The following is a 16,326-nucleotide window of genomic DNA, read 5'->3' on the forward strand; positions in this document are numbered from 1 at the left end:
AGGTAAGTATTTTGTTAGGTAAGTCTAACAAAATATTTACAGGATATACATGCAGAAAATAACAAACTTTGATTAAAGAAATCAAAGAAAATATAAATAAATGAAGGGATATTCTGTGGATTCATGGATTGGTAGACTTAATATTTTCATGATGTCATTTCTGCCCCACTTGACCTCTAGATCCAATGCAACACCCATCAAAATCCCAGCAAGCTATTTTGTAAATACCAAAGAAATGATTATAAAGTTTATACATAAAGGCAGAAGTCCTAGAATAGCCAATACAACACTGAAGAAGAACAAATTTGGAGGAGTTACATGACCTGATTTCTAGCTATCAAGTTATGAAAAGACATGGATGAATTTTAAATACATATTTCTCAGTTAAAGAAGCCATTCTCAAAAGTCTGCATACTATGATTCTGATTATATTCTGAAAAGTCAAAGCTATGGAGACAATGAAAAGATCATTGGTTGCCAGGGATTTGGCAGTAGAGGAAAGAGGGTGGGATAGATAAAGCATAGGGAAGTTTTTTAGAATGGTAAAACTATTCTGTGTAACACTATAATTGTGGATACATGATGTTATGCAATTTTCAAAAGCCATTGAACTTTACAGCTCAAAGCGTGAACATAACATAGAAAAAAAATTTTAAACCACTTAGGAGGTTGGGAGAATACCAGGATAGAATGGAGAAAAACAAAGCCAGCTGTATTACAAACGTATGAAACAATCTCACTGAAAAGGGTAGAAGGAAATGTGCTGACCTCAGTAAGTTTAGACATAAGCATAGTCTTTACAATCAAGAACTTCCCTGGTGGCACAGTGGTTATGAGTCTGCCTGCCAATGCGGGGAACACGGGTTCGAGCCCTGGTCTGGGAAGATCCCACAGGCCGTGGAGCAACTAAGCCCGAGAGCCACAACTACTGAAGCCGCGCGCCTAGAGCCCGTGCTCCACAGCAAGAGAAGCCACCGGAATGAGAAGCCCGCGCACCGCAAAGAAGAGTAGCCCCTGCTCGCCGCAACTAGAGAAAGCCTGCCTGCAGCAACGAAGACCCAACGCAGCCAAAAAGAAATAAATTGATTAATTAAAAAAAAAAAAAACTAAAAAGAAATTGAGGGCGTTCCTGGTGGCGCAGTGGTTGAGAATCTGCCTGCTAATGCGGGGGACACGGGTTCGAGCCCTGGTCTGGGAGGATCCCACATGCCGCGGAGCAACTAAGCCCGTGAGCCACAACTACTGAGCCTGCGCGTCTGGAGCCTGTGCTCCGCAACAAGAGAGGCCGCGATAGTGAGAGGCCCGCGCACCACGATGAAGAATGGCCCCCACTTGCCGCAACTGGAGAAAGCCCTCGCACAGAAACGAAGACCCAACACAGCCATAAATAAATAAATAAATAAATAAATAAATAAATAAATAAAATTTAAAAAAAAAAAAAGAAATTGTACAGAAGGACTGTACTCTAGTTGATAAAGTTATACCTTACTGTTGGAGTGGGAGTTTACAGAACAGTAGGAAGAGGAGGCTAGAATAATCCATAGGGTAATGGAATAGAGTTAGAGATATCAGCATGAACTATTTTAGCTTAATATAGATACAAATCTTTACACATAGAAATACTCATAGGTATGTATTTATACATAGGTCAATATACACACACTAGTTTGCTTGCTCTGTCAGCTGAGAGGGCTTAGAAACAATGATGTTGCCGTAGCGGAAAGCATACTTAGTGTCCAGATCTTGATTTCTAACACCACTCTCCAATGAAAGGAACCAGGTTTCCTTTGGTGAAATGGCTGGTTCTAAGACTGGAGCAGAGATATACCAGATGAGCCTGGAGCATGTTGTAGTGCCAGAAAATAAGGTGGTGTTTGAAACAAATAAACCAACTTCACAATGATGGGGGTGTGTCAAAGGGACAGAGGAGCATGATTTGAGCAACAAAATAAATAACTAGTGTTGTCTTAAATCCATCAATATATACACTACTCAAAAAATAGAGGAGGAACTCTTTCTAAGTCATTTTTTTCAGACAGCTTTATTTTGAAACCAAAACCAGATAAAGATACTACCAGGAAAAAAAAAAAAAAAAAAACACCTATCGACCAAATCACTCATGAGTATAGATGCAAAAATTCTTAACAAAATATTATTAAATCAAATCAAACAATATGTAAAAAGGATGGGTGTGGTGGATTTGCATGGCATCAACTTAGCTAAGTTGGAACTGCATTTTCCAGAATTCTTATCCTACCATAATTTTAAGTTAGCATTGCCTTGAAGAGACATTTTCCGTGAGATTTGGAAGGGAAGTGGGGCTGCGACCTTTTTGCTTTTACGCGTGAAAGGCTGATATGAGCACACTCGGCACCATTGCAGCGCACACGTATTATAGCTGATCTGCTAGCTCACCTTACTGGGACCTCAGCTCCCTTAGCCCCCGCTAGATCACCTCTTATAACATTTCAGAGTCCAGGGCCAGAATATGCAGCTCCAGAAGCAGCAGCTGAGCCTGCAGCTTCCCCGGGTCCCTCCGGATTTCTTTCTTCAGGTTCTTTCAAACTTTGGTCTGCATGTGCAACTCCTGGGGTAGTGGACAAACCCATGACTCTTCCAACTGGTGCTGAATTTCTTTCTTCAGGTTCTCCAACACTTGGGTCAGTTTCCGCACCTTTAAAAATAGAAGTAATAGCCATATATAACATATTTTTAGCGTTATCTTATTTTATTTTATATTTAATTTTTATTTTTTGTTGGAGTTTAGTTGATTTACAATCTTGTGTTAGTTTCGGGTGTACAGCAAAGTGATTCAGTTATACATGTACCTATATCCATTCTTTTCAGATTCTTTTCCTATATAGGTTATTACAGAGTATTGAGTAGAGTTCCCTATGCTATACAGTAGGTCCTTGTTGATTATCTATTTTATATATAGTAGTGTATCTAGGGTAACCCCCAAACTCCTAATTTATCCCTCTCCCTCACCTTTCCCCTTTGGTAATGATGTTTGTTTTCAAAGTCTGTGAGTCTGTTTCTGTTTTGTAAATAAGTTCATTTGTATCATTTTTTAAGATTCCACATATGTGATATCATATATTTGTCTTTGTCTGACTTACTTCACTCAGTATGATAATCTCTAGGTCCATCCATGTTGCTGCAAGTGGCATTATTTCATTCTTTTTTACGGCTGAGTAATATTCTCATACATAAAATATTTAACTGGCCCCCATAATGTCATAAAGTCAAATTCCTATAATAAATCCCATATTCTAGATGATTTAGAGAGCTTCTTTTCCTCTGATCAAACCCTGACTGATAACAATAATACATCATGACTGAGTGGAATTTATCCCAGGAATGCAAGCTTTGTTCAATATTTAAAAATCTGTCAATGTAATTTACCATATAAATAGATAAATGTGAAACCATAATTATCTCAATAAATACAGAAAGAACTTTGATAATATTTAACACCACTTTATGACAAAAATTATCATCACACTAGTTATAAAATGAACTCTCTCAACTTGATAAACAGTATCTACGAAAACTGTATAGCTAGCATCATATTTAATGGTAAAAGATTGAATGCTTTTTCCGTATTAGGAAGAAAGCAAGGATGTCTCATTTTACTACTTCTATTTAACATTGCACTGGAAGTCCTAGCCAGTGCAATCAAGCAAGAGAAAGATTTTTTTTAAAGCATGTGATCTGGAAAAGGAAGTGAAAACAGTCTTTATTCATTGATGACATGATCATGTAAATAGAAAGTCATAAGGAACATACAAAACAGATCCTAGAACTAATGAGCAAACTTAGCAAAGGTGCAGAATGTAAGATCAATAAATAAAAATCAGTTTTAGAGTGGCATCAAAACATAAAATATATACAGATGAATTTAATAAATTATGTATAAGATTTATACGATGAAAATTCTCTCAAATTAGTGCTAAGTTTAAAAAGATCTAAGTAATTGGAGAGGCTTCCTGTGTGCATTGATTAGAAGATTTAATAGTGTGAAGAATAGTCCCTAAATTAATCCATAGATCTAAGGCAATCTCAATCAAAATCTCAGCAGGATGTGATAGAAATTGACAAGCTAAGTCTAAAATTTATGATGAAAATGAAAAGGACCTAAAATAGCTATAGCAATTTTGAAAATAAAAGAGCAAAGCTGGAGGAACAGCATTACTCTGATGTCAAGACTTACTATAAAGCTGAGGTAATTATGACAGTGTGGTATTCATGTAAGGTTGGATGAAAAAAAATAGAGTCCAGAAATAGGTCCACACATATACAGGCAATTGATGTGTAACAAAGGTTCCAAGATAATTCAATGGGAAATGAATAGTCTTTTCAAAAAATGGTGCTGCCCAACCATGTGAAAAAAATTGACATCAATCCTTACTTCACACCATACACTGAAATTCACTTGAAATGGATCATATACCTAGACATAAAATGTCTAGAAGAAAACATAGGAGAAAAGGTTTTTTTTTTTTTTAACCTTGCAGTAGGACAAATTCTTCACTAGGATACAAAAACAGAAACAAAAGAAAAAAATAATAAAACAGATTTCATCAAAATAAAAAACATCTGCTGTTCAACTACACTATTAAAAAAAGGAAAGCCTCTAACTGGAAGAAAATATTCTGACAAAAGACTTGAATCCAGATTTTATATTAGTCCTCCATCTGAGAAATTACTGGTATCCAGAATTTATGAGAAGTCTTACAACAGTTCAACAATAAGGATGTATTTTTCCCTGGAGCCTTCAGAGGGACCATGGCCCTGCTGACATCTAGATTTTGGACCTCTAGCCTCCAGAAGTATAAGAGAACAAATTACTAGGTTTTTAAAGCCAGCTAGTAGTGTGGAAATGAATAACAGATTCTAAAATTTACAAGATAATGCAAAAAAGGATCAATATTAGTCATAACAATCTTGAAAAAAGAGAATGAAATTGGAGAACTTACATAACCAAAAGGTTTATAAATCTGTAGAAATTAAGACAGTGTGGTGTTTCTATAAGAACAAACTGGAAAAAGGAACAAGATAAAGTCCAGGAACAGATTTACATATAGAAGGGCAGGTAACACTCAGCGCAGTGGGGAAAGGACAGTCAGATGCGTAATCATATAGAAAAAAATCTTGACCCTCCACCTCAAAGAAAACACAAAATTAACTCCAGATGGATTTCCTAAATGTAAAAGGCAAAACAGTAAAGCTCCTAGAATTTAACATAGAAAATGTTTGCAGGACCTGAGGATAGGCAAAGACCTCTTAAACAGAATACAAAAAGCAATAGCCATGAAGAAAAAATTGAAAAAAATCAGCCTTATTGATTTTAAGAACTTCTATTTGCGTGATACCTATATTTGACAAATTACTTAAATCCAGAATGTAAAAGAATCCTTACAAATCAGCAAGAAAAATGTAAACATCCCAATAACAAAAGATTTAAACGAGGCATTTCAGAGTATATCCAATGGCTAATAAACATATGAAAAGGTGTTAAACATTATTAGTCATCAGAGAAATGCAAATTAAACCCTGGTGAGACACTACCTCATACACTCCAGAGTGATTAATTTTAAAAACAAACAAACAAAAGAAAACAGTACTAAGAGTTAGCAAGAAAGTAGAGAAACAAGCTCTCAGACACTGCTAATGAGAATATAAATTGGCACCATAACATAGAAAAACTGTTTGGCTGTATCCACCAAAGCTGAACATACATACACGCAGTGACTGATTCCACTTTTAGCTACACACCCATCAGAAAAATGTACATACATTCACCAAAAGACATGTTCATAGCAGCTCTTTCCATAATAGCCCCAAAATGGAAATTACCCAAATGTCCACCAATAACAGTACAAATAAATTAATTATGGTACACTCATAAGATAGAATATTACACACCAATGAAAATGAAAGACTGCTACACATAAAACGTGGATTGAAAAAAGGAGACTCAAGGGAAGGGGCTGATTCTTGAACCCATGTTAAGGATAAAGTTCATGCTGATCGCACATAGAATTAGAAAAAAAAACAGATGAATCTCACAAACATGATGTCAAGCAAAAGAAGCAAGATGCCAAAAATTATACACTGTTTGATTCCATTTGTATGAAGTCCATTAAAGGCAAAATATCATGAAAAAGTAAGATTCATGACTATCTTTGGGGTGGATAATGATTGGGAAAGGTCCAAAGAGGGCTTCTCATGCTGGTTACTCTATTTCTAGTTGTAGGTGATAGGCAAGTATATTCACTTTCCAAAACATTCGTTAAGCTGCCACCTAGGAAGATTTCACTTTTCCGAACATATTTTATATTTTAATTAATTTTTTAGCTTTTATTATAACATTATTTTAAAGCATATCACAAATTCATTAGAACAAGAGGAATGGGACAGAAGAATGTGGAAATATTAAAGAGAAATTTTAAACTTTTAGCTCATATAATTGTCATCTCATTTTTAATGAGGAAAAATAAGTACTGCCAAGAAGCAGACCCAAGTGTCCAAGATACTTTGGAAACTCTTCAGGGTAGACTCACGGATTTGAAATCTAAAGCATTGTAGAAATGTTTCCTTTATCTTTTGATTAAAAAAGGAAATACATTAAGCCAGGTTAGAACAACCAAAGAAGAAATCTAGTTACTTTTTTTGTCATCTATAAACTTCATGAAGTCATCTGCTCCCTGAAATTGGAAAAAGATTTTAGTGAGATGACTATCTATTATAATGATCTGTTTGGTTCTATCTCTGTATTAGTTTCCTATTGCAGTTATAACAAATTTCTTCACATGTAATGATCTAAAACAACACAATTTTATTATTATATTGAGCTCAGAAGTCTCACTGGGCTAGAATCAAAGTGTCAAAAGGTCAGCTTTCCTTCCAGAGGCTCTAGGGGAAAATCAATTTTCTTACCTTTCCAGCTTCTCGAGGCCCATATTCATTGGCTTGTGGCCCTCTGTCATCTTCAAAACTAGTAACTCCATCATTTTGATCTCTGCTTCCATTCTACATCTCATCCTCTGATTCTCCTACCTCCTTCTTCCCCTTATAAGGATACTTGTTGTCACATTGCATCCATGATGATAATGAGGGATCATCTCCCCATCTCACAATCCTTAATTGCATCTGCAATGCCCCTGTTGCCATGTAAGAAAACCTATCCACAGATTCTGGGGATTAGGATGTGGACATCCTTGGGAACCATTATTCTGCTTATCTTAGTGTCTGTAGTCACATTTTCACTGCATTCAAAGAGCTTTGGAATCATTTCACCCAATTCGACTTAATTATTCCTATTATTCGATCTCCCCCCTTTTTTGAGTGTGTCTAAGCTAGAAGAAAATAATTAATGCAAATATACAGTAAGGTAGACCTAAAGTATGCTGAATGCGATAAATTCATTACATTTATTCAACTGCATTCACTATAAGAACTCAGCTTTGCATTTTATGTTGCCTGGGTGAACATAAGAAGACTGTGTATATGAGGGATTCTCCATCTTTACTCAATGAAAAGCATAAAAATGTTCATTTTAAAATATAAACTTATTCTCTGCATTATTAATGGATTCTATTTTGATTCCTCCAAATGTTTACACGTGGATAAAGACACAGAAATTGGCCTAAAATAATATTATCTATGAAACTGAAATAGAAACGCGAAGTCAACTCTTCAATGTCCTCTATTTAACCTTCTGCATGATGTGCGTTTCTGCTTTGGATTTTGTGTCTAAGGCCAAATAGTGTTAAAATTTTATTTATTCCAATATATTCTTTATGGAAATACTTGATCTTTCATATATGATTCTAATATCTTCTCCTTCGAAGAACGCCCCAAATAATTGCAGTGATAAAGAGTGAGTAAAAGATTTTTGCTATTGTTTCCACCAAATCCATGTCTATCATGCTAACCTCTGAGCACAGCACCTGTGTCCGCCCACTCACTGAAAGTTCCTAAGGAGAATTGCTTCTGCTTTCATAGCAAAAGTACACTTAAGAAGTCCCATCCCTCACAGGGGTTACTGGAGGAAAAACTGACCAACTGAGAAAATCATACTAATTCTTCACAACAAGCACTCCACCTAGAACAGTGCTTAATAATACCCTCTTTAAAAACTTAGGGCCTCTTCCTCATTTTTCGGAATGTCCTTTCAAATCCTTTTGAAAGTCATGTCTCTTGAAGGAAGAAGAAATATGTGCAAACTTATTATGCAATTTCCCCCCCTTAGTATAATTTCAACAGGTATGTGGGTCCATTTTCATTTCACATGATACCTTCTTGCTTCTTTCGATAATTGCCTGTTTCTATAATGATTTTACTTCTATTTCTGTTGACGGCTTTCAGACATAATGGGTTGATGCCTTCTATAATGGGCTCAATGGTTATAAACCTCGGTAAAGCAGAGATTTGTGTGCCTTGTGCTGAAAGTGAGAGTTAATTGCTTTTACAATTATGATACGATGAGAAATACATTTTAAAAAAATTGTTGGTACCCTGGGTTAAAGTGTTCCATCAAAGAGAGGAAATGCTTTTCCAAGGCCAGCGATGAGTTACTTCGCTCTTTTTCAGCATCATATCCAGATTTCTCAGCAGACCTCTGCAGGAGGTGGGTCCTGTCCATTGATAGAGCCTCATCTCTCCACAGTATACCCACATTATTGCACTCCCCTGGGGCTGGGGACAGGGAGGCTGGCTTTTTCCACATCTTTACCTCTTCACATGCTGTCCCTTTTGCCTCTGCTTCTCTGGATAGCAGTCTCCCACTTTATAGTACAGTAAGTCCACTACATAAGAACTTTCAAGTTGCGAACTTTCAAAGATGCGAACGTGCATTCGTATGTCCAATCGTGTAAGTTAGTTCACGTGTCTGGCGTACATTGTCACATGCGTGCCTCCTCTCCAAGTGGTTGTGCTTTTGTGTACTTTACTGTACAGTACTGTACAGAGTACAGTAGTTACAGTAGTTCAAGCCCAGGATGTCCGAAGCAAGCATAAAAGCGGTGATGTAGCCAGTAGTGTACTGTACTTTTTAAGGTACTGCTCTGTAAGATTAAAAATGTTTTCTTTATTTTTTTGTGTTTGTGTGTGTGTTTGTTATATATTATTTGTGTGAAAAGTATTATAAAGCTATTACAGTACAGTACGATATAGCTGATTGTGTTAGTTGGGGACCTAGGTTAACTTTGTTGGACTTAGGAACGTGCACTCGGAAGGGAAGCTATTCGTATGTAGGGGACATACTGAATTAACTCCTTCACCAAGCTCTTCCTGATAGGCTCATGAAAGCATAGCTCCCTGACTTTTACCTTCAGAACGCCCCGTGCATACTCATGTCACTTGTCACATAATCCTGGGATGGTCTCTTTACTTCTCTGGTCACTACTTTAGACACTGAGTTTCTGGAGCAGTGTTCTTAAACCCCGTTATCACAGAGCCCGCAGAAGGTCACAGTCGTGTTTGTTGAGTGAAGCAAGCAAGCAAGCAAGCAAAACATCAAGAACGTGACAAAATCAAGTGTATTTATTTAGTGTTTTAGTAGACTCGATTTCCTGCAACTTGTCTACTCCAGGGAGATGAATTGCCAGAGCCTGAACTTACAGGTTCATGCTGTTCATGTTTAGCCATCTTCATGCATCATGGCTGATTGGACACACAGAAACTCTCAATTAGTCTTGTTTTGCCACGGTGCACACAGCTCTATCCAGAAATGATAACAAAAACACCACACAGATGCCTGATATTGTAGAGGGAGAGTACCATATCTGACCCTATAATCTCAACCTATGTAAGACTGTTATCATTTGAAGGACTCTAAACCTGATATATATCAATTGGGAATACTCCCCTAGCTGCTGTTAGAGGGGACTAGGTCTTTGAGTGCTGACTACTTGTAATTGTGCTTCAGCAGGTAGAAACTAGGAAGGGGTATCCCAGCTATGGTGGCCAGAAGTTAAAGGGCCAAAATGGAAACCTCAAGATAAAGTCCTTCAGAAATAACTAGGCTGACCTCTTTATTAGCATCAATCAAAAACCCTAGAAAATCCTGTTCACTATAGCGCTGAGTTATCCATTTGTGATGCCTTGGTAAGTTCACGTCTAGCCCTGAAGGAAATTTAAAATCCAACAAACAAAAACAAGAATCTTGCCTTACACACCACTTCTACTCCCCACCCCAGAACTTCACTCTTGCTTAGCTAAACCCATTTCTCTATCTCTCAGAAGAAAGGGAGCTGGTTTTGTGGTACCTAAGGACATATGCGAATTTTATTATTGAGAAGAAATTGGAGCTCAGAATAGGTAGAATAACCTAAAATACATAATAGTTGGCATTGAATCTCATGCCAACTGCACGATGCCACTTGGTAACATACCAGATATGAGAAAGGGGGTCAACCTCTGCTAAGGCAAAGGCTCAAGGCTTACTTGATATAATGTGTTGACCATATAGTGTCTAAAGGGAATGATCCAGAGAAAAACAAACGTGAAAGCAGAGTAAGATGCCACTGCCATTAAGTGAGTCTCAGGGTCCATAGTGAGTTCTCACTGACACATTTAATTTGAGGTGAGTGGAAGTCCTAGGAAAGATCTGTGAATTAAGAATTAAATGTAGAAATAGTGGTAAACGTCAGGGTAGACATTTGATTGACTCTCCTACAATACTTCCACTGAGAATAAAATTTATGTAAGATGGAGTTGGAGGGGTTTCGAAAATTATCTGATTTGTGAGAGGCACACACTGGGGCTTACCAGGGAAACATACAGATACACAAATGAGGAAGTTTTGCAAGATCCATAAATAGGGACAAATATCTTTAGTGCAGGGTGATTAAAAGAAAAATCTTATTGAATTAAAAATAAAATGCTATTATTTGACACTTTGGATATTTACTAATGCTTGAAAATACATTTTGTAAGCAATATCAAAAATGCTATGAAAATACAAAGTCACCTATAACTAATATATTTTCATTTATATACATGTTTTTTTTCATTTTGTCCCTCTAAATTTGAGTTTAAGTCATTAGTTAAATCAATAGCAGACAAAAGATAGTGGGTAATAGAAAGAATGCTTTGTATTTCCATCACCTTTTTTTCAAGAACCTAGGCATTTTTGTCATTAGAGCTGATGCATAGATGTGAAATTGTTTTTACAAAGTTATTGATGACTGTATCTACACAGAGCCTAAGTCAAATTATAGTGTATTATGGAAGCAATAGCTTCCTTCAATTTTTTTGCATTATTGTACTGTAAGAGTCACCTAAGCCCATTACAAAGCTGCCATGAATATTGTGTCTAGACTATAAGTCATCTAGGTTTTAACCAAATTAAGTCTCCACTACATGACTCAGATTTAGTATCTTCTGAACATAGCAATGTAATCTGCAACCACGGAATTATTACAAGGAAAAAACTAAAACACAGTGCCTTATCCACAATGAGCATTCAATAAATATTTGTTGAACTGAAGGTATGACCTGGACCTACTACAAATCTCTCCTATTTTACTCTTATAAATGAATTAAGAGCTACCAATCTATAACACTTTTATCATGTCATCAGCCTTGATGTATGAAATGATATTCCTGAGGAGAATTTGGAACTCACATTAGACAGAATAGGATAGACTAACACACATCTTCTGAAAGAACAATGCATGCTTTTAATCCAGACCAGCAGGTAACCAGTTTCTTCGTGATAATCAATACAAGTTAGACATTCTTCTTAAAACCGACTTCACTGGCAAGGATTACTCCAAGAATATTCACAAATAGGCTAAAGAATAAACATTTTTAAACAATAAGGTAAAAAGTGAATTCCATTAGTGTTTAGAAAATATATCATATGTTTAAAGGAGAAACGATCGTGTATTTTGAAGTCTAAACAATAAGCTCTCCTTTCTCTAAATGTCTAAATTTTTACTTGGCAAGAGTCTCGGACTAATCAAAGCAGTGGTATGTTTTGTACCATGAGCATCTAAGGGAATTAACTTCCATCCATGAATGCTTAGCTTAAGATAGACCTAACTATTTAATTTAAAAGTGCAGAAATAAATGCTCAGCTACAATTCATCTCCACTAAAAAGATAAAGAAGGAAGGGAGGAAATAGATTTCAGTAAAAGAATAAAGAAAAATAGGTTAGGCAACTTGAGTTTCTAGATGGATCATTCTATATAGTGTTATTACTTAAAAGGCACTTTTAAGAAACACTTTTCTGGCAGAATTTAAAAACAAAATCTGTTCTGTCTCTGTGGGACTACAGCAAGGGGGTCTTAAAGGTAAGGATGAGAACAAACTTTATTTTTGTAATAATGAAAGTTTTGTAAGTGGGAACGGAGTTTGAGTTCAGATTTGTGATTAATGTTCTCCACAATCAATTAATCAGTTAGGTTATATAATTAAATTCTCGTGGTTTTTAAGAAGGCCAAGATCACAAATGCATCTCTATTTTTAACTGTATATATTTAATCCTGTGGATATAAACATACAACCATAAGTTCCTGAAATAATCAAGGGGACTCAGTCAGAAAGGAAGGATTATATTTGGAAAGTCTTGGTTGTTTTTGTTTTGTTTTTTTTCTGAAATAAGCACTCCTATTTGTGAATTTTTTTCATTTTTAAAAATTCCCATAGGAACTAGGATCTTCTGTCTCAAACTCACTAGCAGAGAGTACAGAATAGGATTTTCTCAAGAGATTCCCGTTGAATTTTCCAAATTCTAATGGTCAGAACATTTACCAGTCTCAATTACACTCTAAAGAAGTCAAGATATTTTCTGTTAAGCACGTATCCAACCCCACTGAGTAACTGGTCTGCAGAAGTGCGTGAAGAGTTAAATGCAAAGCACCAGAATTAAAGTTGAGCGGTAAAAGCAGTAAGTGTTTTACTACTATCACATTTGGGACCTCCTGAGGGAAGAAACTAGTGAGCTCTGCAGACTTGAGGGGAAATAAAAAAAGAAATTGTCCCAATGCTATTCAGTAATCAATTGAGAAAAAAAAAATCAGTCAGTATCAGGTAATAAAATATGGAATTAGGGTAGAGCATTTGCCTGAGGATATATCCTGTAGTAAAGGGTATTTTTCATGATTTATAAGGGTTTTTAAAGAAGCTTGCGGAATGCCACAGGAGAAATGAAGACTTCGCCAAGCTTTACATTGTTCGGCAAGTGCTCTCATAATCCTTGTTTATGTTTGAAGGTAGGGGGTGGGGAAGAAATTGTCCAGTGAGGTGGAACGGTTATTGACCAGATTGATCATGGGAACAAATCTGCCGGTGGTAACCTTGTTTAATGATATGTTGCTGGGCTCAGCACCTTGCTGAGGCTGTGATTCTTCACCGGCTGGGGCCGCATGATGGATCGCGGCAGGAAGCTGATGGTGCAATCACTCACCGGCCGTCACCGCCACCGCACCGCCTGACACCGGTCCCCCCAGTCTCCGCGGAACGCGGCGGCCGGGCTGCCCCGCCCACTGGGAGACACCAGGGCCCAGCAGACGAGCGCACGGGGCGGGGGAGCTGTTCTCGCCTCCCTGCACCTTCCTTTGTAGGGCATGTCTTTTAAGTTTGGGTTTGTGATTTTATTTTTTTTTTCCAAAATTTGAGTCCCCTTACAGCTTAGCCTTCTGAATACCCATCCTCATACCCACAGCTCATTAGGATTTATTTTATTTTATTATTTTATTTTTTTAAATTTATTTTATTTAAGTGTATTTGATTTACAATGTTGTGTTAATTTCATCGGTACAGCAAAGTGATTCAGTTATACGTGTATTTATGTATACATTCTTTTTCATATTCTTTTCCATGATGGTTTATCACAGGATATTGAATAGAGTTCCCTGTGCTCTGCAGTAGGACCTTATTGTTCATAAGGGTTTATTTTAATGCAGCCAAACAGAAGACCAAGCAAGGCCTATAAATCTGAAAAGATGTTCCCCTAAAGATAAATTCAGGGAGTGTAATTATTTTATACAAAAATATAAGATCATATTTTATCATTTTTTCTATTTTTAATGAATGCATTAGTGCAGTAAAATTATACTAAAGTTATTTGGCATGGTGTTACTTGGACCTATGTTGTTAGGCTAGGAACTCTCGAAGTGCAGGATCTTTCTTATCTTTTTATATCCAGCATCTCACATGTAATTGTTTACTTAAAAAAAAAAAAAGGACACGTGGTTGGTGTGAGTAAAAACAAAGTAGTGTAAATGAATACTTCTATGCTGTGACTCCTTCACTCAACCAATCTATAATAATTCCCTATAGCTTAGCCCGTTAAACCTAAACTGGTTTCTCCTGTACGAGGTGACCCCAAACACCAAGCTTCACTCCTGTACTCTCCAACATGGTTGCTTTGGTTTAGTCAGGGCCGATTCATTGTTCTTATTATTTGTACTCATTCCTGACATTATGCTTGCTTGTTCTTTTCCCCTACTTGGAGTCTTCTCTTTTTTTCCTCCACTTACCAGCTTTTCTAGAGCCAGCCTGTGCCGCCTCTTACAAGAAGTACTCTTGGATTGCTCCAGCCTTTATTTACCCCTTATATTAGATCTTGGTTTTCTACCTCTGCATTTTCCACTCCCTACTTCTTAAGTCCCACATAATGTTTGGCAAGGATTGTGGTTCCAAGGATGGTTCCAAGGATGCAAATTTCAGGTCTAAAATTGGGACTGGAGACCTGGGAATTTAATTAGTGCATCGAATTGCCTTGGTGGCAAATTTGATTCAGGAATTGGCATACAAAATTTATTAAGGTTTTGCTAAAATGCTGGGCCAAAGATGTTCTCTTTTCTTACTGCACAAACAAGCATGTAGGTCTAGGAGCTTCTGATAAACATCTTGGGACTGAGCAAGCTATGCTTAGGATGAAGCTGAGACTGCTGAAGATAAGATGAAGAGGAAGAAATAAACAAGACATTTGGTGAATCACTGAGATGCTCAGGCCCCTCTGATGCCAGCCCAGAGACTACTCAGTTTTGTCAATTGAGTATTCTCTTTGAGGGTCAGCCAGTTTCTCAAGGATTCTGTTACTTGCGACTAAGAACACTGCCATCTTCTTTGAACTCAGTTTACACTTATGATAAATAGACATTGCTTGCTTTGGCTTTCCTATTTATTGAATGAGCAACCAACCTCTCTTTCACAAAGTCGAAAGCTTCTTGAGGGTCCAACAGACTGCTTTGATTCTTCTGTTTCTCTTCTTGACAGCTTGCACTGTGCTGGTACAGAGGTGATGCTCAATGCTGCCTCATGGCTTAATTCCTCAATGACTAACCCATCCTTTCTTTAGGCCATGGTGCCGCATGTTTTACAGTTTGTTGGCTCCATTGGCGGGGGTGCTCCACTGGACTGCAGTTCAGAAGTCACTGTCATCCCCCTGTATCAAGAGGGAGATTTATAGACACAAGAAGTGGTTCAGAGCTCTCCAAGCAGATTTTCACCATACTTCTATTCAGCAAACATCTATTGGCCAAATCTAAGTTACATTACCTATTCTCCCATGGGCATCTCAGTCTTGATTGATTAGCTAAGGTGTTTCTCCAGAATGTCACTTGTTATTTTTGGCACACAACCACCACTGCCCAGACGATTTTTTTTTTCTCCACTGTGTCTGCTGGTCTCCCACCTCCTTTGTGATCCAGGGTGCGAAGTGATACACACAAGAGAACCAGGCTTGTTACAGACCCTCAAAAACTGTAGCTGGTCAGTCAGAGCCTTTAGGGCTACTTATATTATCATTAAAAACAAAACAACCAAACAGCTACCCCATTTAGATCTGACTGCTTAACACACTTGTGCTTTATGCTATTAAAACTAATAGAGGAAAGTTTATACATTAGATATATAGGAAAGTTTATACGTTATACATAGAGGAAAGTTTGTACATTATCTCAACTTTAAAGACTTCAACTTAAGCAAATTCTATAGGGTGTCTATAAACTTAATCTAGACAGAAGTTCCGAATGTCTAAGACTTTCTAATTAGTCTCATTTCCTGTATAGGAAGTATCTTCTGATATAAACATATTTAAGGTATAAACTATTTCCAGAAAATATATTTCTGAAAAAGACTAAAACATCTTGCTATGCTCCAAGATAGAGTCCTCAAACTTTATTATGCATAAGAATTACCTGTACGCCCGTTAAAGTACAGATTCCTGGGCCCTGCCCTTGAAGAATTGGATTCAGTAGGGCTGGAGTGGGACTCCGGGTGATGAGATGTGAGATGGTGATGGTACTGTCCACGGTCCACACTTTGAGTAGCGCTGCTCCGCACAGCAATCTGCCTCAGAATAG

General features: G+C 37.1%; 1 long non-coding RNA gene across 1 annotated transcript; it reads left to right on the forward strand.

Annotated features, from left to right (window-relative positions):
- The first annotated feature begins 924 nt into the window (after window positions 1-924).
- LOC309643081 lies at window positions 925-7,887 on the forward strand. Its single transcript, XR_014253545.1, has 2 exons — window positions 925-1,125; window positions 1,454-7,887. It is a non-coding gene; the product is annotated as an uncharacterized lncRNA (long non-coding RNA).
- The last annotated feature ends 8,439 nt before the right edge of the window (window positions 7,888-16,326 follow it).

The sequence above is a fragment of the Balaenoptera physalus genome (assembly GCF_965194825.1).
Source record: "Balaenoptera physalus genome assembly, chromosome: 1".
Taxonomy (NCBI): Eukaryota; Metazoa; Chordata; class Mammalia; order Artiodactyla; family Balaenopteridae; genus Balaenoptera; species Balaenoptera physalus.